Here is a 24,321-nt window from a genome sequence, read left to right as displayed (position 1 = left end):
TAGAAAAATATAATGTGATTTAAACATGAAATATAATTTAGATGGGGTTATTTTTATGAAAATAAAAAAATAAAAGTTTTAAAAAAGTGAAAATAGCATTTTGGCGTACAAATAGTTTTGGAAAAAATAAAAAAAATTTACAACTAAATGGATCCTAAATATTCTCATGGAGTAATATAAATATTGAACATTATTGTAATATTGCATGTAATTCTTTTTGGACTAACAAGATCATAATTACCGCCAACACAAAAAATTTTATTGATAGAGTTCATTCAGGTTAGCATTTTAATTGTTTTTCAATTGCACTAAGCCAACATAATATTCATTGATACAATTCTCTTGGGATGATGTGAGTCTTTATCTAAGGATACTTTTATTTGTTATTTAAGGTGACACAAAGGTCAATTAAATAATTAATCCCACTATTTAGTGTTAAGTCTTTTGAGAAATAATTTCTCCATACCTATAAGGTAGGTAAGGTCATATATAAATAATTTTTGTGGCTATAAATTATTTTTCATTCACTTTTGTTTGTTTATTCTGAATTTTACACACTCTTTAAAAAATAATGGCTAATGAGTATTTTATCAAAATATTCATATTAATTGATGTATAGTTTTATAAAGTAAAGTATAAAAAAAATATATAAAATTTTATTAATTGGCGTGAGGTACACGTGCAAAGCACGTACTCTAGTAGTATAGTATCTGCAGTAACACACACAATTATATGCTCTCGGAGTTAATCAAATAGGTCAACACCTTTACTTAAGCATGATTCTCATTCAAAGCACCACAATTAGAGATGATAAAGAAGATAAACATTTATGCACAGAAGCTGAAGAAATAATTATTCAGCAAGAACTTAACTACAAATCCTAAAACTCATATGTAGTTATATCAAAGTACCTTACTAAACAACGAACAAACAAGTTCCTGATAAGAACTAACACAAAATTCATCAAATAAGGAAAAAGAGGAAGTGATTCCAAAATCAAACACAGATCACAAATCATTGAGCGAAGTTCTTGCTTACCAATTGAGCGACTTACGAAGTTGTTTTACCATCATTAATGTATTATGAGAGAAATTGAATGCATTAGCAATTGACGAGCAAACTAAGAAAAACAAAGAACTCATGGAGGGATAGCCAAGGTATTAATCAATTTGACTATGCATTCTGCACTTTGGTTAAGTCAATAGTTTACTGCAATATTGTTTATTGTTTCTTGTATAAGTAATCGAATTTGGGTTTTGATTTGATCTTGTCTTTTAAGATTACTTCACCTGTGACTTAACCATTCTCTCCCACAATTACTTGTATACTAATACGTAAATTAAAGTAATATCTTAATTATTATCTAAATAAAGGGTGTCACATAAAATTGGAGAGTTTAAATGTTATGTGTAATATCTTCCAAACTTATTTCTTGTACTATTTGCTTTTTATCTCTAACTTTTTCGGCCTTAATTGACAAGACAGTTGTGGATCAAGTGATGAGTTCACGAATTCAATATAATTCAATGTTTTAAGGTTGAACCCTAAATATGTACACAAAAATAAGTGTTACAAAGTTGAACTCTATATATGAACACAAACACAAGCATGCTATGGTAGAATTACATACCTAACATGGGCAAATAGATTAACTTGCTGCGAAGTAAAGCACAACCAATGCATTTCAAAAGGGAGACATTCATATATCGAATTGAGCTCGTATTACTTATAGCTAAGATAGCTATTTTGACGGTATTGAAAAGTCTCACACTTTAACAATGTAGTCCACGCCACGCAATAAATAAATATAATACTGATTGTCTCTCTAAAGCAATAAAACATATAGAAAGTAAAATATTCTATCGGATTACTTCTGGATGGTCCAGAACTCTCTAATTCTCAAAAAACAACTAAATAGTCATGCCAATAGAAAGTACAAAAGCTAACACGAAACAAGTTTCCAGCGCTAGCCTTTCATCCCACTTGGCCATTTCTGTCCGTTTTGCAACGTTGATCTTTTTGATTTCTTGTTGTTTTTGCACGTCAATCAGTATTACCAAGCCAATGCCTCACTTAAACAGTAGCATATTATTTAAACTTTGAATTTCTACATTTAAAAAAACATTATCAAGTTAATAAAAAGAGAGACAAATTAATATCATATCAACTAAAATTAAAGTTTTATTATCAATAACTAAGATTTTAATTAAAAAAAATTAATACCAAAGGAGATAATAAGTTAACTTAAAGCAAAGACTACTTAAAATTTTTAATGGTATCATTAACCATAATAATAGAAACAAACAGAGGCGTGTCAATAAAATAATGGTCTAAAATCAAATTTTAATAAAAGAACTTAAATATATATATATACATACAAAAATAATACTGCAATAATTTAATATTCTCTTTTTTTATTCTTGCATATTAGTTGTTTTTTGTGTAGTATTTATAAAAGATACATAACATTTAACTTCACATATTAATATGATTATTAATAAAAGTAAGGATTAATTCTAGGGAATAAAATGCTAGACATTTATTTGCAATACATTAACTTGGATGTTAGTGTTAAAACTTTATTTATTGACTAGATATCAAAGGCTCGTGCTAGCACGGGCCTAATATATGTTATTTTTTAGTCTCAATTTATGTGACATAAATAAAATATTGATAATTAATTATATTTTTTATAATTTTTAGATATTTTAAGTTGATAGCTATTGTAATTTATAATAGTTTTTGACATTGTAATTTACTATTTTAAGTTGTTAGCCATTTATAATTTATAATACTCTCCTTGTCCAAACTTTTGTAGTGTTGGTAGTCAATTATATTTTAAAAATAATTTATGTTTCTAATTATTGTGATTTATAGTACTTTTTCTTCTATTCCAATTTAAGTGACACTTATATAATTTCGAAATTCAATCAAATATCACGGTTGAAGTCGCGAAGCAGACATGTCTTAAATGACTACTTATTAGAAGTGATACAACAAAATTACTACAAAAAATAGTTGAGAAAAAAATATAAACGGGCCTCATATAAGATGTCAAGTTAATTTAAAACATCAATAGTTAATTTATCATTTTTTTCGTTTATTTCATCCTTTTTATTAAATATTATTTTTAATACTTAGATAACCCATAATAATTAATTAGAGATGAAATAATAAAATTACGATTGAAACAATTGAAATAGACATGTCATAAATGTTTATTAAATATTATTAATTTCTTAATATGTAAATGACATATAATAATTAATTAGAAAATAACTTATTAGAAGTGATATAATAAAATTAATATAAAAAATAGTTCTGAAACAATTTAGACATGCCTCATAAAAGATGTCAAGATAATTTAAAAGGAAAAAAACAGAAACGACACTTCAAATTAAACCATTTTCATGAAAATGGCCATGGAATTTAAATTTCACTTTCTAACCAATCTAATTTACTGGCTTGTTCTATACTGTTTCTACACGCCTTTTATACAATTTCTATACAAATCTTATACAAATAAATATTTTATATGAAAATTATACAATTTTGATACACAATTTATACAATAACTGTACATTTTTTTTACACATTTTATACAACAATTGTATAATTTTCATACACTTTCTATATTTTTTTTTAATATTTTGTACGTATTTGATAGAACTATACGATTTCTATACATATATCTCATAAAGATACATATACTATTTTACAATTATATCATTTTTATATAATTTAATTATTATTTTTGAACAATAAAAAAAAGCATAATATTTAATCAGTTAAACAATTTATAGCCAAAAAAAAAAAAAAACTTAAAAGGACCGAATTGTCCAAGTTGAATACTGTATCAGTATTGTATATAGACTATATCAGTATTGTATATGAACTACGTGTAAACACCTAATTTTTGACCCAAACCTAATGTTTTTATACCATTTTAATGTTCAATTAATTTTTTTTATTTTAGGCATTTTAAATTTATCTTATTTTTTGAGGTTTGTTAAAAATTTTGAAAACTACAAATATAGAGTCACATTTTAAATAAGTTTTTATTTTATTGTTTATTTATTTTTAGAAAAAAAAAGAATTTTTTCTAAATTATATTTGTTTTTCTTCTTTCAACTTTTAATAAAGAATGTTGTGATATTAATATTTCTTAATCATATTCCTAAGACTAGTTATTAACTTATATTATATTTTATTAGTTTTTAATCATTTTTATTTTATTAATAATAATAATAATAATAAAAAGAAAAAAAAGAAACCTAAACTACCCAAACCACCCCACAATTCCCACTTCTACTTAACCTCTCTCATTTCCTCCACACAAACACACGACACACACCCACCTACACTACAGATATAAGACACACAACACAGAAAAAAAGAAGAAGAGGAAAACGGAAGAGGGAAAAGAGAGAAAAACACAGCAAAGAAAAACTTTGAAGAAGAAAACAAAGGAAAAAGGAGTAATAAATCGAGTTTCGAGTTTCTGTTTGAGTTTGGTGATATCGCTCTTGCTTCTACATTCGTTTAATTCATCAGGTTCTTATCCCATTTTATATATATATTTTTTGTAAGTTTCATCGTTATGAACCGAAGTATGAATGAAAATATTGAAGTGGTTTCTCGCATTATTTAGTATATATAATTAATTAATTAATTAATTATGTGAACTTTCATTATTATTTGTTATGCAATTAAGTTATCAAGTTTATATGTTTAAACACGAAAAAAAAACTTTGTATTCACAAAGTTTGATTTCATCGTGTAAATTAAATTGGACATAATTCATCAAGAGCATTATCAAAATTGATGTCTTGTTTCGGCTTCAGTAAGCAATTATGTTAAGCAAGTTTTTTTTTTTTTTTAATTTCCTTAATTTTAATTATGTTATTTTTGTAGGTTGATTAATGTATGCATTTATTTTATTTGAATTTATTTTGTTTATGAAGAGGTTGTTAAGTTAAATTGATGTTTGTTGAAGTAATTGCTAAATATTAAAGTCTATTATAAGTGTTGAAGTAATTGATTGACGGAAGCAAATCTTTATCTATATAGTAAGTACAGTAATTAAATTTCATGGGAGTTATTTTTATTATTTACCCCTATTAATTTTACTTTATTTTCTGTGCAAATCATACATAAGGTAAAAGACGATTGAAGGAATGAAGGTTTATTAATTGAATATTTTATTGTAATTGTAATAATTTAACCGCTTTAATTGAATATTGTTTAAGGTATATTGTTAAGGTGTTTATTTTTTATTTTTTTTTGTTTTTTTGAATCAACTAATCAACGTTTAAAACGCTAGAAAATTTTAGATATGTTTAAAATTTTAGCCTCAATTAAGAATGCGGCATACGCATCTTTCCGGGAGATTTTAAAATTCAAGGATGCAATAATGCACCTTGACAAATATTTTTCTAAAATTAATTTTCATCAATTTTTATTCAATATAAGATGATAGACAAGTTTTCGGTATAATAAAAATGAGCGAATATAGGCCTTAACACAATTTATCGAAATAGTTTTAGATAGACATAAGTCATTAAAGCGACCGTGCTAGAACCACGGGACTCGAGGGGTGCCTAACACCTTCCCCTCGGTCAACAGAATTCCTTATCCGGATTTCTAGTTCGCAGACCAAAAAATAAAAATAAAGAGTCATTTCCTTTTGAACAGGGATTCAATAAGGTAACTTGAAACACCCAAACTCAATTCCAAGTGGCGACTCTGTGAATAAAATAATCCCTTTTCAAAACATCACTTTAATTGGAAAAAATCATTTTCTCTAAAGCCAACTCCCTAGCGGGGTCGGATGCGGTGAAAAACAGGGGTGTGACACTACGTAGGCCAAAATGACCCAAATTAGGAAATGGCTATAAAGCGGAAATACTATATCCGACTGGTCACTTTTTGAAAAGTTTTTAAAAATTGGGCGATTTGTTTTAAAAAGTGTTATAGAGTGTTCTTTTCCCTGATTTAAAACATCAATAGTTAGTTAATCAATTTTTTTTATTTTATCTTTTTATTAAATATATATATATTTTTTTAATACTTAAATGACCTATAATAATTAATTAGGGATGAAATAGTAAAATTACGGTTGAAGCAGCTGAAGCAGACATGTCATAAATCTCTGCTTTATATTTTTTTATTAAATACTATTAATTTTTTAATATGTAAATGATATATAATAATTAATTAGGGTGATGTGGTAAAATCACGAAGGAAGCAAGTATGACGACCGCCTCCTGCTTCCCTTCACTCTTTTATATATTAGAATATGAAGCTTGAGTTGTTTAATTCAAAGTTCTAAAATATTCTGGTAAAAATTAGATGATTTTTTAAAGTTATTATTTCTTTTTTTCGGATGTAGGTTTTTCTTTCTTTATTATTGTTTTTCAGACGTATTTCACAATATTCATTATTATTTCGAGTAAAGTTGAAAATTATAAAATTTAATATTAAAATTTTGAGGAGAGGAAAAAGTGGTCTGTCGGCCAAAAATATTCCTCCGAAAATGGCATGTGAATTGAAAATTTCATATTGTAGCCATTGGGCTGATGCATGTCCTTTTTCTTTTGCTTTGTTACCTTTTTGTCCGGGCTTCTTCTTTCTTTTTTTGTTTGCCACTGCTTCTTCATCCTTTTTTTCTCCTTTGCTTAAAAATAATTTATCTATTTTTTTTTTTAATTCTAACAAAAAGAGCAATCAACAATTATAGAATTGTATAATTTTTAATTTTTCAAATACAATTAAAACAAATGTGTATATATATATACATATATATATATATATTTAAGTGTATAGGGTCTTAGAAATATTGTTTGAAGTTTTTACCCTTTATTAAAAGTCTTTGTTTTAGACAAAATTGACTTTTCACTTTTTTTTTTCTAATATTTAAGAGTTAAAAATTAATTAAATATATTTATGGTGAAACATTTTCTTATTAGAATTCATCTGAATTAACGACAACTAATATTTTTTTCATCAGTTTAAGAATTCTAAATCAACTAAATTTGATTTTAAGAAGATTTGAAAAATCTAGAAATAAATATAAAAGCGTTAGAATTACAGAAGTATCAAATTTTTAAATCTTTTAAGTACGTAATATATGATTTTATAAGAATTTGACTTTAAAAATAAGAAAAGTTTTTAAATATAGAAAAAAAAAAAAAAGAAAAATAACCATACCACAAATATAGTTCAAATTGATGTGTCTCTCTTAACCTCTGACAGCAAAGGAAAGAGGTACTGCATGACAAATGCAGAAGTGATGATCCATCATCCATAGGGATGGCAATGGTGCGGTGCGGGTTTTTTCTAAACCCGCAAATTTTAAAACCGCACCGCACCACATCACCTTTAAACCGGCATAAACCCGCCCCACACTCATATCCGTGCATAACCGCACCGCCCCGCCCCGTGTATGTTTTTATTTTTTTTGAAAAAATTGTAACTCCATTGAAAATCATAATATTTTCAAATCTACAACTAGGAAATAATAACTAATTTCTATTGTATCACTTTTCACTAAAAAATTGTTAAAAAGTATAACGTGTACAAGTAATCATATTTTTATAAAAATGAATAGAGATGTTAAAAAAGCTACTATAAAATTATTTATTTGTACTGTTATACATATCGTTTTAAATATTATAAAATTTTAAGTAAATAATACATATAGTTTTAGGTATATTCACGTGAACAATACTAATTTTTAGCTTTATTTTAATTTAAACCCGCATATACCCATAACCCGCACCGCACCATTTAAGAAAAAACTTTCTTTAACCCACCCCGCATCCGCACCGCACCGCATAACTTAAAATCCACACTGTCCCGCATAGCTCAAAACTCGCACCGCACCCACACTGCACCGCACCATTGCCATCCCTAATCATCCACTTGAAACTTCTGGTGGTAAAATATATATGTGATTACACTAAAATATATTTATGTTTACATTATTATATTAAAGTGTGAAGAATCTTTGAAAAATGATTTAAACTTTTACACTTCATTAAAAATCTCCGCAATAGATAAAAATTATTTAAGTTTAAATAATCAAACATTGCACATGTAAAACATGTACTGTTAAACTAGCATATATATATATATATATATATATATATATACATATTTTAAACATTAATAATATAGTTTCTATACACACTCTTATACCAATACATATTCTATGCAACAATAATATAATTTTTATACACATTTTACATAATATTTAGCCGCAATTGTTTAGATACATGTTTTATATAATAATTATACACTTTTTATACACATATTATACATATACATATCATATACAATTTTTATACATTCTATACAACATGTATTTGCAGTAATTATTCAGACACGTTCTATACAACAATTACATAGTTTCTATACATATTTTTCACATATACATATTATATACAAAAATTATATAATTTTTGTACATATTTTATACAACCTTTAACTAAAATAATTATTCATATTTTATACAATTACTATACAGTTTCTATACACATTCTATATTATTTCTATATATTTTTATATAGATATGTATTTTATAGAACACTTACACAATTTCTATACAATTATATTTAATTATTTTTTTTAAAAAAAAAAGATGTTGTTTGCCTCCAAAAAATTAGGAAAAAATAATTTTAAAAAAATTGAATAAAGGGCCCGAATTGGGCCATATAAAAAAGGTTAAATTACACAAATCTCAAACTTAAGAGGCTATATTATCTAATATCCCTTATTTTTTAAAAATTTACATAAAATTTCAACTTTTAATTTTACTCTTGATACATATCATCAAAACCTCACATCCTATTTTTACTCCATCATTAACTCATGCAAGATATTTTTTTTCAAATATTTTCTTCTGTAAAATCTCTCCCCAACTATCATCAATTAAATCTATCTTCCTTTCTGATTCTTCTCCTCCATCAATTAATTATTGTAAGCCTTAATTACATTACATAAGAATTAATTATGTCGGTGTCTTTGGTCAAGGATTAAGTCAACACCCAAATATTCTAAAAAAGTGAAAAATTGAGCTCTGTTGTTTATTATGTAATGGTGATTCATATGAATGATAAATATAATATTATTATATGGATATAATAGTGATTCATACGATATATACAGTTTGTATAATTTTAATGGTGATACATATGATATTAATGTGTGATCCATATGGTATTATGGTGATTCATATAACAGATACAATTATTTATTTCAATTATTGGGTGATTCATATGTTTTACACTGTATCTAAAAACGGAGCAGCCATCCCCATCACCGAACCTCACTGTTCCGGTGAACCAGCATCGGTCCACTAAAAAATGACCCACTCACCACCAGAAATCACATAACAGACTACCAAAAAAATACCCCATAAGCGTCATCAATTACTGGGTGATTCATATGTTGTTAACGAGTGATACATTTCAAAAAACGTTCCACTCACCACCGAAAATCTCAATAACAGTCTACCAAAAAATTCACCCCACCGGCATCATCAATTATTGGGTGATTCATATGCTGTTAATGGGTGATTCACTTAAAAATTCAGGGATTTAGTTATTCATACATGTTTAAGTTAATATTAGTATGAAATTCGTCGGTGATACATATTTTTTTGTTAATACAATTGATACATATATAAAAATATTAATTTTTGGGATACATTTTCATAGTTCAACGGTGATTCATATGAATAATAATTTTGTTATCAATATATGAGTGATACATTTGTTAACAGAGTAAGAGTGATACATTTTGCTGTTAGATTATTGGTGATATATTTGTATTGACAATGTATGAGTGATACATTTGCGGTCAGATTATTGGTGATACATACATTTATTTCAACTATAAAAATATATCACTAATATAACAGATAACTTCTGGTGAACAAGGAGATCCATTTTCTGGTGATGAAGAGAGAATGGGAGAGGATGCATTTGAAGTAGCCACAGATACTCTCAACTTGCAATCACCAATTGAATTTTTTTTTTTCGCAAAATAGAATTCAATTCATTATCGATCTACTTGTGCATGAAATTAATACATGATACTGCAATCACTTGATAAAAGTTTAAAATCCAAAGCATAAATAACTTAAAAATTCATAGCAGAATTCCAAAACAATAGCAATAAAGGATAAACATTTTCCAACAAAAACAAAAATCAACGGTAGGATTTCTGGAACCTAGAACAAGCACCACAACCACTAAACTTCTTAGGATCACACCTTCTAGGATCAGCAACAAGCAGGGTTACTGCTACAACAATCTTCTTCTACCCCAAAACACTGAACAGATTCCGTCGTTGCCGCCGCCGCCGCCTCCATGTTATGCTCCTTTGCTTTGCTTCAACTGAAGTGGTCACCAATTGAAATTTGAAAGTTGATTGGGTGTATTGAAATCTCATCAATTCATTGTGTAACTGATTGCGCGTGATTTGCTCCACAGAATAAAAGAGAATCTATTACTTCTTTAAATAAATATCTAGTCAGTTTTAAATGCATCACTTTTTATATGTATCACCTTATAACATATGTATCACAATTTCAAAAAACCAAAATAAGATGTAATTAACCAAATAGTTGGAATAAAATGTAATATCACTTAATGCATGGATTTATGTAAGTTACCCTATAAAAAAAATGGTCAATAAGTGAAATTTCAATGAGCCAAGTGGTCTAATTTGTCCTAAAGCCTAAATTTGAGCTATTTGTTTTGAAAAAGGTCATACAATGTCCTTTCTTCTAAAATTTTTTAAACTTTAAAATAGTTTAAAAAATTTTGGGGGCCTAAAGCAAAAGCTTTACTAGCCTTACTTTTGAATCACCCCTAAAAACGAAAATCATGAATGTCTTTTCATCCTTCTCCTTCTGTACATAGTTTATACCATGTAAGCCAATCTATGCCAGTGTTCAGTTTGAATTTCTGTTTAAGCTGTGCAATGGCATCCTTAAGTCATTTGTTGATTCTTTTTTAATCAAAGACCCCATGGGTCATATTTTATTCAATAAAAGTCAAGATACGTACATAGTTAGCAAACTCTGACCAAACAACTAATTGTCATTTGCTGAATTCCAACATTTTCATTCTTTTTATTCTTTACATAAATTATATCCTCTCTCTTAAGAAAACACATAGAATCAAGACTAGAAACTTGAGGATCACAAAGAAAAACTACGATTTGAGTAAAGGAACATTTTCCATCGTTCATATCGGATCAATTTATGATACAATAATTGTAAAATTTTGTTATATCATTTTTTTCACCTTCAATATTTTATACTTCTTGTGCTCTATCACTAAATAATCTGTGACCATATATTCTTTTATTTGATTTTTCATACGATTAATGACCTCTAAAATAATCACGTCGTAAGTATGTTTCATGGATTTATCTTTAAATTTTTTCATGATTTGTAAAAAGAAAAATAAAAAATAGTTAATAATTCTTCTAATTCAAAATTACTCAAAATACTGATTTCATGTTAGGGTGTTGAAATTTTTATTGGTGAAATTTTTTTAAGGTGACAACTCTCTATCATAATATATGTCATTGCGATAATATAAATTCAAGTGTCCTCTGTTAAGATATTTATAGACATGCAGCGTAGTTGTATTATAACTTTCAATGGTAAAGTATACCGCCACAGGAAATACATTTTTTTTTCAATGTAAATAAAATTAAAAAAAAAAAAGAATATACCAAAAATATTTAAGATAATTCAGATCCAGGTTTGAAAAAGTGTCGAATAACTTTGGATTGGGATAGTTGTATTTCATGATTCTCAATAAATCATTTTTTAGTTGATAAGTTGATTTAGTTGACATAAATTCACTGTGTACCTCAATTAATTTATTTTTTGTCAATTCTCTAGAGTTTATAGTTGTCATAGGAGGTTGTGCTTAGCTTAGCTTTGAGCATTTGTGTCTCTGAATCTTTGAGTCACGATACTGTAGGCAAAATTGTTATGTCCCCAAATGAATGACGGGTGTAATTGAATTAGAATTTGTAATTAAATGAATAATTGAAAATCATATAAGCGGTCGAGCCATATGAGATTTAGTAGTCTTAAACATGACTTTCCTATTTTGTCTTAATCCCGGAGGCATGGGTGATAACTCAACCTTTTCTTCTTCTAATTCTTTTTTTTTTGGTTGCTTCCCTTAATTTGATTCCAAAGTGAAGAATAAGGAAATTTCTAGAGTTTGTTTTTGCTTTTGTTAGATAGTTATAAAGTTTGCATCTTTTGATTATTTTGTGGACCTTCTTGTGAGATTTTTTTTTTTAATTGGTCCAATTCATTGATTTCTCTTTCTAAATTTTTATGAATATAAGATAAAAGATATCTTTTTGTTGTTTGTTCAATCTGCTTCTTGATTTTAAGAGGCCTAAGGAAGTTTTCTTTAAATAGAAAATAAACTCAAGGTGTTTTTTTTTATTCTTATACAGGAGAAATTGAATGTGGTTGAAATATCAAATCCATAGTTTATGTACAACAAAAAGAGATACCCTCGAAGTTTCCATTTGTTAGCTCTTTATTAGAATTTATTTATGTATTTTGAGAGTTTATTTTGCAGAGAGTAATATCCATGGATAGTCACTCATATTTTGAAAATTATCTATAAATATCATTTTTATTTTTTTAAGGATAAAAATACCACTCAACTATCTCTATTTTCCTCAAAATATATTTGATACTCCAAAAATATTTCTTTTCTCCTAGTTGACATGTCATTTCATTAATTTTTTTTAATATATATAATAAATAGATCTATTTAACTTATCAAATTTATTTAACTAAAATTTTATTCTTTTTTTTAAAAAATAAACACACATGATATATTTATCATTGAGAAACAATTTAATTATGTACTTTAAATTTTATACTCTGTCTTTCTTAAAAAAAAAAAAGAATATAAATTATATTTATTCTTTATTCAATACGAGAAAAATTATTACATCACATGATAAAAATATCATATAATCACACAGCTTAAAGATAAATAATTCGTCTGGTAATGTTATGCACATTACTCATCAATGAAGTAGTTGATGTGTAAAGGTTTGAATTATTTTATTTGGTACTTTTCAAAGTTTTTCTAATTTATTGATTTTACCACTTAATAATATTTTTAAAACTCAAGGTATTTATATGAATTGGTACTAATTTAATATTTTTTGGTTATTTATTTCATATACTAAAGATTCTTAGAATGTAAACGAAATAAAAATGATGTCTTTCGAATTTTCATATGCGTACTAAATGTATTATTTTTGAAGGAAAGAAAAATGATTTAGTCATGAAACAAATTAAATTTTTTTAAAAATATTAACAAAATGATCTAATATTACAAGTGAATCTTTAAAATAGTACCCAACCAATTATCACTTCTTTTTTGTGGGTTTAGGATGAGAAAGAAATATAAATTGGCGTTTAATTATATAATAAGATAAAATATAGTATAATAGAAATAAAAATTAATATGAAAAAACTAAATTAAAAATAATAAATTTTAGTTTTCTAAAGTTTCTTTGCCTATGCTAACTTTGCGAATTTGTTTGATTCGTTTATAAATTTACTTGGGGAAAATCCGCAAAATGAATTCATTTTTTTTTATTTTTAAGATTTTTCATCGAATTAGTTTGGTTGAAAGACTTGTAGAGAATTAGGTAACCAGTAAATTTTTTTAAAATTTTTTCACAGAATGTAGATTTTTTTTATAGTTTGTAAGACGTAGGTATGAATAAATAAATTTGGAGAATTAAACAGGTTTATTATTAAGAAAATAAGATTTTAATAACATGATATTTCAAGTAGGAAAAAAAAGTTTTTTAAAGTGTTAAGATTTTTTAGAGAAAAATAAAGATAATTGAATAATATTCTTGTTCTAAAAGAAATAAAAATGATATTTGTAGAAAATTATCAAAACATGAATTAATATCTATGAAAATTAACCTGGATAACATTAAAACGGTAGAAGACCATTCTACTAAGTAACTATTTGGGTTGGGACTTTCAAAGTGAGGTAGATAAAATAGGACCCACACAAGTGTCAGTGCTCAATTATTGATGCAGTAGATGATCGTAGACAATATCAAATTCAGTTTTGCACCTTTTGAAAATAATTGTTTTCTTTTACGTAATTGTTGAGACAAAAATGAGTTGCAGATAATTATTAGAAGTACAATTACTTGCACTGTTGACCCACAAATTATTTTAACGATTTAAACTTTTTGTTATCCATTGTGATAACTTATAACGTAATTAATTGATATTTCAATCTTTCAAGATTGCTGAGCAAATCAATTTAACTGGGGAACTTTCAATGCTTTATATGTAAACTTTTTTTTTGTATTAATCTTTCCTTTTTTGTGTGTGTTTTTCTCCTCTTTTATTTAAAGCAAATCAACTTCAAATAATATTGGTTTACCCAAAAAAAAAAAAAAAAAACTTCAAATAATATCTTTCAAGGAATACTTTTTACTTAAAATTTTGTTCAAAATCTACCAGGTATGAATATTACATTCCAACCTCTCAAGGGACTGACTTTTCCTTTTTTAAGACATCTTTTCTATGTTATTTATTACATCCGAAGTATTTTTTAGATTAAAATTAAAGTCTTATCAGGTATAAATTTGTTCAATCGTTAGATGAGGTTTTAAGTGTCGCCAAAAAAATGAATGTTTTTACCCCATCGTTTTGTTTGTTTACCTTCTAAATATCTTAAATTATTATAGCAAGTTAAACTTTGAACTCCCCAACATGGCCTTACATTAGTATTTTGGACTTTGCCTTTCAAACCTAATAATAGTAATTCATTTAGGACTTTTTACTTTTGGTATCAAGTTTCTCCATCCAACATTGTGCTTCAATTATATTTTCCATTATGACACCAATAAGGTAAGGGTTAGTGTTGGGATGGATATAATTTCTTTGATCTATATATTTAATTATAGGTCTTGAGTTTGAGTCTTGTGAATATATATATATCAAAAATTCTGTTAGAATTTGTTATTCGAGGTAGCCATTCTTTTGAATTAATCCATGTATATTAGCTTCTCCCTCTCTCTCTCCCAATGTTAAGATTTTGTAGAAATTAGTCCATTTAAGTATTTTGCTTTTTCGGAGCTTTGATAAATTCGTTCAGGATGATTTTTTTGTTCAAGAATCTAACAGCTCTTCACCATCTTAGCCAGGGGAGGACCACGTAGTTGCCAGGGTTCATTCGAACTCCAATGATAAAAAATTACGTTATATATATAAGATAGAAAATTTATATTTATGTATATATATTAAATTTGAACCATCTAACTCTAGGATGTTAGATAGCCTAGTGGTATTGGCTGCATTTCTTGGATTGCTTGTTAAGGCTCATGTCACGAGTTCGATCCTAGCTCTAGGGTGCAGGCTACCAACCCTTTTTTCAATTATTTCACTATTTGTCTTGTACAACTGCTATTATTATTAAAAAAAAAAAAAACAGCAAGAACTTAAAACCCTTTTTTCAAAATTAAAAAACCCAAAACCCTTTTTCGTTTTTTCCTTCTCACTTGAAATTGTATTTTGTTGGCTTATTCACACATTTATATTTTAATTTTTTGAATCTTCTGAAAGAAAATTCTAGATCCGCTACTGATCTTAGCCCCATCAATTGACTGAGTTACTAGCTAATCTCTTTATGGAAAGTTATTTTGGTGTGCGAGTTTTCTATTGAATTTTGACTATAACAAATACATAAAAAAAGGTATTCTAATGTCTCCATACTTTTCTAAGGTCTGCTGAGTAACTTTATGGAAAGCTTAGGATGACTATTCCTAATTTTATGGAAAGATTTATTGTAAAAGAAGTACTACATATATGTTAAGGCATATTAGAAAAATTAATAATTGAATTTAATAAAATATATGATAAAAGAGAAATATAATTTAAAAATTAAAGAATCTTAAAGTACTTGAGGAGTAAATACATGATAAGAAATATTAAGAGAATTAATAAGAAAATAACAAAATACATCATACAATAAAAATATATCTACGTATTTGTGTATTCTAATTTAAAAATAGTAAATGTTATATCACGAGCAATCTGGAATTCCCTATATATGATTACTCATGAGATTGTTCAAATGGATTAGCTGATGCTGTAATTTTGAGAGTTCGGGATCAAACTATGCCATCAAACTAAAAATTGTATCAAGATATGTCATATATTTTAAAAAGTATTAAACTATGCTTAACTCACATTTTTGTGAGTTATGCACAAATTTTTTAACGACAGATTACAAATGGCGTCAGATTTTTTGAAAAATGCATAACTCACAAAAATTGTGAGTTATCCATTTTTATTTTAACATAACTCACAATTTTTGTGAGTTATGCATTTTAGTTTAACATAACTCACAAAAATTGTGAATTATCCATTCTTCTTTTAACATAACTCACAATTTTTGTGAATTATCCATTTTTATTTTAACATAACGTACAAAAGTTGTGAGTTATTCATTTTAACATTGAACAATGAAAAACGTTTCCGATCTTCTATTTAACATATTACTCACAAAAGTATATAACTCACCTTTTTTGCAGTAACTTTTTTCCATTAAATTATTAAAAAAATACAAGGAACATATAGTTAACGAGGGGGTAATATAGTTATGTTATGCTATAATTATAATTAACGAGGAGGCAATCTAGTTATATTATGCTATAAATTATAATTAATTGAAGCTTAGAATTGTTAATTAAGTACTTATATTTGATAAGTCCGATAGTTTTTTCTTATTTTAACCATATGGCTTGAAAAGTGTCAATAGACATTAATTTGTTTCTTTTTATAATTGTTGAGTATCTTCTTATTTTTAAGAAAAAATTATATATAATATTAAAAGTGTGAAGACCCTTTGAAAAGTGATTTGAACTTTTTGTCCTTCAATTAAAGTCTCTTCTTTAGACAAAATCGTCCTTTTTACTATCATATAATTATTAATTAATTGTTATATTATAATATTTAAATTAAGGAGTCCTATACTATATGTACTAGAAAAGTTACTAATTAAGGATTCTAAAAATATTTGATAAAAGTTACTAATTAAGGAATCTAAAAATATATGGTAAGAGCTACTAGAATAATTTATAATTAAGGTATCCTAAAATATATGGTGCAAATAAATTTTATGTATTAAATTCTTCTTTATACATTTAATGTATGTAAAATATGTTTTTGTTCTTAAAGTCACATGTGGGTAAATATTTTGACCAAAAACATTTTAATTGTTGAATCCTTTTCCCATTAAAACTACACATAGTCCTAGTACTTAACATTTTAAAATTCAGTTGATCTAAATTATAATATTTAATACATTTAAATTAATTAGAATTTTACTTTACATACAAAAATAATTTCTATAATCCTATTTAAGCAATATTTTGAATTACAATTGATAAGAAACACACTATTCTTCTATTTTTACTTACATTTTTTTCTCTTATTTTGATTTTGAATAAACTCGTCTTCTTATATTCATTACCATCATACTTTGTGTTTTTTTTTCTTTCTTTTTATCAATAGTTTTAACGATTATATAAATTATAAATAATGAACAATTGATATAATTTCTCGTGTTTCTCTTTAAGTTGAAAATTTTACCAATCGAAGAATCAGACGAACAAAGCATATTGTCGCTGAATGAAATAGCCAAAAGTCTAAGGTTATTATCTCTTTTCCTTTTTTTTTGTTCTTTCTTTAATTATGACTTAATTTTGATTATGTTATTTAATGATAGTTGATACATTATTTATTAAACTTATTTGTTGAATTCAAAAGTATAAAGCTATAATTAAGTGTTAAATCTGAATGTATAGATTAACCTCAAAATAACTCTACCTTATATTTTATTGTTGTGCGTTTGTTTGTTGTAAGTAATTTCACTATTTTCTCAATTTTGTTAAAGACATTATGCCCTGATGTTTCAAACATCATGAGGTTCTTTGCATGAAAGTTCAAAAATATATAAATATTCGGTGAGATGTTTTAAAATGCTATATCAAATTATATTTGAGGTATTTTAATTTTGTCCTTCTTTGCCTCCTTATATTTGAATTAGTAAAAATTTAATTGTAAAAGGTGCTATTTTTTAGATTGATGCTTTGTTACTTTGTTTGCTCAATTGAATTTCCTATATTTTGTTTGTTTTTATTTTATCATGCACTTACTAAACGAATAAAAATTCCTTTGTATTTGATTTTATATTTTTTCTTTTGATTGTAAGGTAAGTTGTTAACTATTATTAAATGTATTGTGATATTCGTTAGTGTTAAATCACCGCTCTTGGGATTTTTTCCTACTTTGATTTATTATAACTAAATTTATTATAAAAGGCTTGTTGGATAGTTAAGCTAGTATTGTCTTGCTTATTCTCATTATTATTAACTCCAGTACTCAAATCGTTAATAATTATGTGATAACTACTAAGATTTTTATGTTCAAATGATTCTATAAAATTGAACTCATTAAAATGAAATATACGTACAAGGCACGTATATAATCTATTAAGAGTGTGAAGCGCTTTAAAAAGATTGTTTGAACTTTTTACCTTTCATTAAAAAATTTTGCTATAAACAAAATCGTCTTTTTATTATTTTTCTCAAATTATTAATTAATTATTTTATGATATTTAAAATTAAGGAATCCTAAAACAATATGATAAGAGAAACATATATGGTGAGAAATATTAGAAGAATTAATTAAGGAATCCTAAAATATATGATAAGAAAATAATATATTTAAGAATGAATGAAGGACGTACTACTAAAATTAGAATCCATGTTCTATGTTGAAATAAAATTACTACACGTATATCTAAAAATATAATCTGACTTTATTTGCTTGAAAAGATACATTTTTATGAAAATAAATTATTCATTGAATTCAATAATATATGGTAAAAAATAATTTTATGGTAAAAAGTAAGTAGGAGAAATTAAGCAAAAGAGTCCTATAAATAATGACCTTATAATTTTTAATGTTCCATGTTAATACAAAGTATAAATTATTCCGGCTTATAATTTTATTTCAGGATGATTGCATTTTCTTATCTTGAACCTGGACTTGATGAGAGAATTTGCTTTGAGAAACTATTGCAACTGTATTATTTTTGTTGATTTTTATGTGGATTTTTAAAAATAAACAAATAATATATGATCCCAGCTTTTTAAGGTGACACTATATAATTATGTTATTATCGTGAATTTATGATTTGATTGTCGATCTCTTTTTCTCTTGATTATATATTTTATTGATGAACAATATATATGTTGTCAATATTGAAAAGGTTCATGTTTTATTATATGTGGGTATTACAACTCTATTCAAATAAATCAATTTTAGAGGTCTCTTTTTTGTTTAATTTTTGTTGCATATATAAAGTTTAAGAATTTGTGATATTAGTTTAAGGATGAAGATTCTAATAATTTGACCACAACTTATATTGGTTTGCGATTTATAATTTATCATGTTTTTCTTTCAGTTGAAACTTTTTAAAAATTTGAATGAGAATAAGCATGTTGTCGTCGGATGAAGTAGACGAAAAAAATTAAAATTTATTTCCTTAATATTTATCATCTAAAATATTATTTTCTTCTAAACGTCAAAGTCCTAATATCTAGGGCTCTGGACCGAAATTCTTGCTTAGCAACTATTTTCGTGTTGACGATTCAAAGTTCAAATCTCGATTTTTGCTTTCCTCTCTGTCCCATCTTACAAACCGAAAACATGCAAAAGAGGGATGTTGTTTGTAGCTATAAAGAAGTTACATAATACATTATTTTTCATAGAAAATAATTATACATTGCTACTTTACATTAGTTGACAACTTTAGATTTAAATTACCTTTACGCTGGCAATAAATTTTAAGAATGGAGAGTAGGAATAAGTTCTTGCATAAGAAGAGAAAGGAAGGAGGGTTCATGTCTTTTCATTTCTTTATTCATGTTTCTGATTTTTTTAACAAAGTAAAAGTATTAATTCACGCACATTTGGTGTGTGATTGGTAATTATGTTATCCACTTTAACCATATCAATGCCAAATAAGCTCATCCAATAGTCATAAGGGTTTAAAATACCGTCAAACCTCTTTATAGTGATATCTAACATTTGTCTAAAAAATTCATGGCTTGCTATATCAAGATTTGTTGTATTATTTATACTAACATTTGATGTTTAGCTTTCATTTAATTCAGCCGTTACAAACAAAAGTATAAAATATATTTATGTTAATTAACTTGACAGAGATAATATGCAGCGTCCTAATCTTTTTACAAACGAATTGAACATCAGGCATGCATATGATTCTCAATTCAAGTTTGAACAAATGCATAATTATTTAGCTATGTCCTTTATTAGAGATAATTAGAATTAATTAAGATTCCTAAGTACTCCCGTTCTTGAAGTGAAACAACAACAAGAGGAAGGTGATGGGGTATTGCATGCAATTGGTGAAGCTATAGTTGAAATAGGGAAGACTCCGACAGAGTGAAAAAAGAGAGTAGAAACGAAAAGTCCAACATAATGAAATAAAATAATTGAAATGTTACCCGTTGGGCGCTTGGGCCTCTACACCACAAGAATATATATATATATATATATATATTATACCAAATCTATAGTCTAGTGGATTAACCTCCGTGCCATATATACTAGGCGATTTAGTTTGTTTGGGACACGTGGGCCAAGAAGCTCTAGGTAATTCTCACGATCACGATCGATCATGGCTCAACTCCATGTCGTGAAAGTGAAACCAATCATTTCTTCCCCTTTTTAGCTAGTTATGATTCAGGAAAGGTTAAGACTCGAGTCAAAATGACAGAAAAGAAAGCTATCAACCTAAACTTATTTTTTGGCTGACGGTTTGAATATCATCAGTACACACTTGTGCTGACAGTGATGGAACTTCTTAACCACGGTCTTAGAGAAAGCAAGGACATCTCTGGGGTAAAGAATATTTTCCATATCCACCTTATGATATCCACTATCTAATAGAACAACCACCATTCCACTATGATCTACTTCACACTAGAATATGATACAACAACTATAACTTACTTTTCAACTCTATGATATTGACTGGTTGGAATATTCGTCAGATATTCATTTCTTCTATATCATTAGTATAGTATTCGAACTTTGATATAGATTCTCACCTAACTGCTTACCATTGGACAGTCACTATGTATGTCACTTGCTTTCACTCACTAGAAGAAGATCTTAGACGTCGACACATATATGATGCTTCATTGGTCACCAATGAATATGGAACATCATAACAATGAATAGGAATGAAATGGCTATAGCTCCTATATAAACTACTGGGAAGATCATAGCGAAGAGGTCGAGACCTATCAAAAGAAGTAAACCTGAAGTGTTGCAAAAGACTGGGATGAGAAACAAAATGGAATGTACTGGATTTTTAGCACGTACAACCATCAAACCAGAGACCAAAGAAGGGATCGACAAAATAGAAAGTATCATAGTACGTCATCCTTCCCTGAAATGGAACTTTCATGCTTGAGCAAGAACTAGTATGAAAGTCGATCAATTATGACCAGTGCGGTTGTTCCTATTTTATTTTCTTCTTCTAAGCCCTTATAAGAAAGCACTCACTGAGTTATTTACGAAATATCAAATCTCTAATTAAAAAGAAAGAAGAGAAAAAACTGAGAGTTATTGCCTGCTTGCTTACCAAGTGATCCTGGCATTCCATTTCTCTCCCGTCTGATCCACTCCACTGTCCGTCTAAGTATAGCAAAAAAAGCAAATATAGCAGCTTCAAGAACATATAACAAATATTTCTCACGTCACTTCGATGACGAGATCTTGTATCTATTTACCCAAATGGAATATTGAAATATACGGAGTTTATTTCATTTTTTCACAGATCATGTAAAAATTAATTCAAAAAGCGGAGTTCTTATCGGTCTTTTACTAATGGGGTTCCGCCCTCTTGGTTAAGTTCATGGCATTTCTCATTTAAAAAGCACATTAAGGCTTCTTGGGGGTTGGAATCAGCATTTTCTGTCAAGGCAGAATGATCAGTAAAAAGTCATTGAAATTGACAATCGCAAGAGTGTTGCAGCTCCCGGATCTAGAGATCCCTATTCTCAAACTTAAGCAATCGGTTATATTCCCATTGAGAGGGACAATTATAGAGTTCCTTCTTTACTTATGCCCAACACTCCCCCCTCTCTTTAGAGAGTAGAAAAGGGCAGTGTGAAAATTTAATTTTGTATCGAAGATTCATAACCTATATTATGAGTCACAGGCCAAGGCTCCGGCAGGACCTGGAGGTCGGATGAATCTTCCAAGCAGGAGGGGTTAGAAGGGATTGAAAGAGGAAGTGATCCCCCGACACTTAAAACGCAAATCCCAGAGAGAAGCTGAGAACCCAAAATCCCTAAATAGGATAGCAAAAAGTTCTTTAGAAAAATCAGAATAAAAAAAAATAGATTAATAAATCGATATTTTCCTTTTGAATGAAAACCAAAAGATCTCCAAATCAGGATCAAGCTCAGAATCACTAAAAGGAAGAGCATGGTACACTTACCTGTTCTTAGAATTGGCATTACTCTAACAGAGAAATGCCCAAGAAAGATTGTTATAAGAGAGAGCATTTTTAAAGAACAAATTGTTCATAATGTAATTGTTTCTAGGGAGAATGCTGCTGACGGAACCAAGTCCTAACTACATATGTGTCCAAAAATATAAACAAAGTTACTACTGTCTGCCATTACTAATGAGATCCAAATAGATTTTGTTTAGCCCGAGAAATTATTTTTTGAGCTCTTCGTCCATAATAAAGGAATGCTCAACCACATCTTTGAAATGGAGTCCTTCCAATAATTGCGGAGTTCCATTCGTATCTCTAGTCTCGATTTGGTCTTTTGTTTCAGCTTTTTGAGAGCCAAGTCATGTATACTCTTCGCAATAGTACTTTATTCAAAAATTCATCCTGCTTTAAAAGCCCCAAAAATAGCTCTCGAAAGAAGGAGTTTGACTGCCAGTGTAATCACTTCAGAAAGAAAATGATCCATGTAAAATTCAGGTAATTCTTCTTCTTGCTCGAAAAATGCAAGCTTGTGCAAAAAAAAGGACTGGGTTAGTTGGTTGTTGACCAATGGAAAGCATGGGAGTTATTGGGTGTAAAAGTGACTTTCTTCCTTATATGATATTTTTTGTTAGATGAAAAGAGGACTCCGGTAACCAATTGACGTCGGAACTTTGTACTTCACTTTCGCTTCCTTCCTAGGTATATTCCTACCCTACCTATCAAAATGAAAAAGAAGTCCCCTTTACCGGGCATGACATCATTCTCAAAAGTGTATTTACAGGTACCAAGCGCCTAACCGTTCTAAAAAGGTTGGAATAAAAACCACATTTCGAAAGCCTAGGAAATCACTTTCGTTACTTCACATCTGCACTTCTGTTTCCCACCCCTTATTAGTATAGTTATGAAAAGTATATTTCCCAATAGGGGTGTGCATCGTTCGGTTTGATTTTATGTGTTATTGGTTTGATATATTGATTTTTGGTTTATAAATATGCAAAACCAATAACCAACCAATAAGATATTTTCTTATCGATTTTCGGTTTATTAGTTTTTGGTGCTTAACGGTTCGATTTCCAGTTTAACCAATAAGAAAATACTCAAAAAATAAAAATAGTAACAACTAAAATAAAAAATAAAATCTTAGTTGCAGCCAAAATCATACGCAATGCGTTTTAGTTTACAAGAATCTTTAAACTTGAACTGAATGTTAGTTCAGAAAAAAACTGAATCCTAATTGTTGGAAGCTACTACATGCTTCAAACTTTCCAATACGACAATACCCGAGCTTTGTATTGTGCCTTTGTTTCCTTGAATAGGTTAATACTTTGTGAATCTCTTAATTGTGAAAAAGTAGTATGTGTGTATGTGTGTGTGCGTGTGTATATATATATATACATATATTAGTAATATAAATATTTATATATATAACACAAATAAGAGTAAAACAATAACTTAGTGTATCCTTATTGGGTTATTGATTTAACCGATAAACCAATAAGATAAAACCAAAACCAAACCGTTTACCTAATAAATTTTTTTTATAAAACCAATAAAAAATTATTAACTCAATAACCCAATACAATTAACCCAATAACATTTTTATCGGTTTAGTTTATCGGTCGATTTGATTTTTGCACACCCCTAGTTTCCAATCGGCTATTTGGTATATTGA

Source organism: Capsicum annuum, chromosome 4 (assembly GCF_002878395.1).
Source record: "Capsicum annuum cultivar UCD-10X-F1 chromosome 4, UCD10Xv1.1, whole genome shotgun sequence".
NCBI lineage: Eukaryota > Viridiplantae > Streptophyta > Magnoliopsida > Solanales > Solanaceae > Capsicum > Capsicum annuum.
This window is presented reverse-complemented; position numbering follows the sequence as displayed.